The 3,448-nt window shown below is 36.7% G+C and overlaps 2 long non-coding RNA genes across 2 annotated transcripts; one reads left to right on the top strand and one right to left on the bottom strand.

The window, feature by feature from the left end:
* Nucleotides 1–658: 658 nt before the first annotated feature.
* Nucleotides 659–2,835, top strand: LOC113476363. Its single transcript, XR_003397715.1, has 5 exons — nucleotides 659–944; nucleotides 1,269–1,341; nucleotides 1,853–1,940; nucleotides 2,315–2,475; nucleotides 2,813–2,835. It is a non-coding gene; the product is annotated as an uncharacterized LOC113476363 (long non-coding RNA).
* Nucleotides 1,240–1,956, bottom strand: LOC113476364. Its single transcript, XR_003397716.1, has 2 exons — nucleotides 1,882–1,956; nucleotides 1,240–1,370 (listed from the first exon to the last, which is right to left on the bottom strand). It is a non-coding gene; the product is annotated as an uncharacterized LOC113476364 (long non-coding RNA).
* Nucleotides 2,836–3,448: the final 613 nt, after the last annotated feature.

Raw genomic sequence — 3,448 nt, 5'->3', positions numbered from 1 at the left:
CCCTTCCCCTTCCTCTTCCCCATTTCCCTTCCCCTTCCCCTTCCCTCCCAGGGAGACGAGTGACACTGAGACTGTTACTTGCCTGAAATATCAGGGCTTTTTCAGCTCCAAAGCCGCGTTCAAGGACACCCATCACAAAGGTTCCAAGCGCTAACAGGATTTTATTGTATTTTTCTCAATCTGTTTCAGAGCAGATGCTCACAAGCCTTAACGTGGTGCACATGTGCAGCCAGGAGCAGGCTGATGCAGTCCTTGGTTTAGCTTGAAGAAACATCACCTGAAGCCTGGCAAAGGGATGCGAGAGCCACAGAAAGTCACAAATCCCCTGCGTCGTGCCGAGGGACAGATGCATGAATATTATGGTTAAGGAAATATTAACCTTTGCCGTAAAACGGAAAGCGAGTAACTGACTGAAGCACAAAAAAGGTGCCCTTGAGAGCAAGCTGGAAAGTTCTAAGAATGTGACTTTTCTCGGTGTTTTGGGGAAATAAATCTTGTCACATCAATTTTCAGTTTGGCAACTAAAAAGACCCGAGTTTATAACTATGTTTGTAATTAATTTTATAATTATCATGCTATTTTTAGAATTATATTTATTTTTATAATTCTACTATTATAATTGTATTTTTGGAACTATTTTATACCAAATTTTATCACTATTTCAATGGCTATTTTTAGGATTATTTTGGATCTTGATATTCTGGGGTTTTTTAATATTCTTTTTGGGTTTTTTAATATTCTATTCCTCTGTTTGCTCTCGTGTTTTGCAATTCTTTGTTTCAGTCTGTAAGGACAGACTATGATCAATGCAACGTTTGACTTAGGATGACAAAGTGTCAGCAGGAAAGCAGGCCAGGTAGTCCCTGTTTCCTGAAGAGGGAGCACCTGGAGGAGGAGGAGCAGGACCGATGCCACCCTTTTACAAGAGGAGGAGAGAGCAGGAGGTTTGTGGTATTTTCCAAAGTATTACACTTGCCAAGGCTGTTGAAATCATTACACATGTACATTCATCTTGCCATCCAAAAAACCGCCAAAAGATACTACACCTGTTTTTGTAATTATTTCTGTAATTATTTTTATATTTATTATTATACTGTAATTTTTATTTTTGTATTATTTAACAGGGGTTTTCTTGAATTATTTTATACCCATTTTAATAACTCTGAATAGTTACTTGTTAGGATTATATTTCTCTTGATTATTTTTTTGTTTGGGTTTTTTATATTCAGCATAAGTTCGCTCACTTGTTTCTCAAGTCTTTGTTTCAGTCTGTAAGGACAGACTATGATCAATGCCATGTTGGACTTAGGATGACAAAGTGGCAGCAGGAAAGCAGGCCAGGTAGTCCCTGTTTCCTGAAGAGGGAGCACCTGGAGCAGGAGGAGGAGGACCGATGCCACCCTTTTACAAGAGGAGGAGCGAGCGAGGAGGAGCGAGCGTAGTATTTTCCAAAGTATTACACTTGCCAAGGCTGCTGAACACTTTTCACATACATTTCCTTGGCATCCGAAAAACCCCCAAGCAAGCCTGCAACTTTTTTTTGTGGTTATTTGTGTAATTATTTTAATAATATTTTTATCATGTTATTTTTAGAATTCTATTACTCTATTTTTATGATTTTATTTTAATAATTGTATTTTTTGAATAATTTTATACCTCTTATAACTCTTTGAATGACTATTTTTTGGATTATTTTTGCTCCTGATTTCTTATTCTTTTTCTTGGGTTTTAATATATTATTTTATCATTGGTTTTGCTCTCCTGTTGCTAAATATTTCAGTTTGTAAGAAGGGATTATGATCAATACAACGTTTCCCTTAGGATGACAACGTGGCAGCAGGAAGCAGGCCAGGTAGTCCCTGTTTCCTGAAGAGGGAGCACCTGAAGGAGGAGGAGCAGGACCGATGCCACCCTTTTAAAAGAGGAGGAGCGAGCAGGAGGTACATGGTAATGTCCAAAGTATTACATTTGCCAAGGCTGTTGAACACTTTTGACATGAATTTTCATCTTGGCATCCAAAAAACCCCCAAACATCCCTGTACTTTTTTAATAATTATTTTTATAATTGGTTTTATCATGTTCTTTTTAGTATTATGTTTTTTGGGTTTTATCATTAAAGATTTATAATTGTATTCTAGGAATTTTTTAGCCCTATTTATATAACTGATTGAATGGCTATTTTTAGGATTATTTTTGCTCTGGAATAGTTTTTATTTTTCTTGGGTTTTGTTAGTTTTTTGGGGTTTTTTGTTTTTTGTTTTTTTTTATATTCAACATAGATTTTGCTCTCTTCTTTCTCAGTTCTTCGTTTCAGTCTGTAAGGATAGAGTTTGATCAATGCCACGTTTGACTTAGGATGACAAAGTGGCAGCAGGAAAGCAGGCCAGGTAGTCCCTGTTTCCTGAAGAGGGAGCACCTAAAGGAGGAGGAGCAGGACCGATGACACCCTTTTAAAAGAGGAGGAGCGAGCAGGAGGTGCGTGGTGTTTTCCAAAGTATTACACATTGCAAGGCTTGTGAACTCTTTACACATGAAATTTCATCTTGGCATCCAAAAAAAAACCCCAAACGTTCTTGCACCTGTTTTTGTAATTATTTCTGTAATTATTCTTATTATTCTCGTGCTGTTTTAGAATGACATGTTTCTATATTTATAGTTTTAAAATTGTATATTTGGAATTATTTTATATCTTTTTATATAACTCTGTAAATGGCTATTTTTAATATTTTTGCTCTTGATTTGATATTATTTTCTTTTTTATATTCATTTTCTCATTAGTTTCTCTCTCTTGTTTCTCAATTCTTTGTTTCAGTCTGTAAGCACAGACTATGATCAATGCTTCCTTTCACTTAGGATGACAAAGTGGCAGCAGGAATGCAGGCCAGGTAGTCCCTGTTTCCTGAAGAGGGAGCACCTGGAGCAGGAGGAGCAGGACCGATGCCACCCTTTTAAATGAGGAGCGAGCAGGAGGTGCGTGGTGTTTTCCAAAGTATTACACTTTGCAAGGCTTGTGAACTCTTTACACATGAAATTTCATCTTGGCATCCAAAAAAAACCCCCAAACGTTCTTGTACCTGTTCTTGTAATTATTTCTGTAATTATTCTTATTATTCTCGTGCTGTTTTAGAATGACATGTTTCTATATTTATAGTTTTAAAATTGTATATTTGGAATTATTTTATATCTTTTTATATAACTCTGTAAATGGCTATTTTTAATATTTTTGCTCTTGATTTGATATTATTTTCTTTTTTATATTCATTTTCTCATTAGTTTCTCTCTCTTGTTTCTCAATTCTTTGTTTCAGTCTGTAAGCACAGACTATGATCAATGCTTCCTTTCACTTAGGATGACAAAGTGGCAGCAGGAATGCAGGCCAGGTAGTCCCTGTTTCCTGAAGAGGGAGCACCTGGAGCAGGAGGAGCAGGACCGATGCCACCCGTTTAAA

The sequence above is a fragment of the Athene cunicularia genome (assembly GCF_003259725.1).
Source record: "Athene cunicularia isolate RWA chromosome 2 unlocalized genomic scaffold, athCun1 chr2_part1, whole genome shotgun sequence".
Taxonomy (NCBI): Eukaryota; Metazoa; Chordata; class Aves; order Strigiformes; family Strigidae; genus Athene; species Athene cunicularia.
Note: the sequence above shows the minus strand (reverse complement) of the source record. Positions and strands in the feature narration are given on the sequence as shown.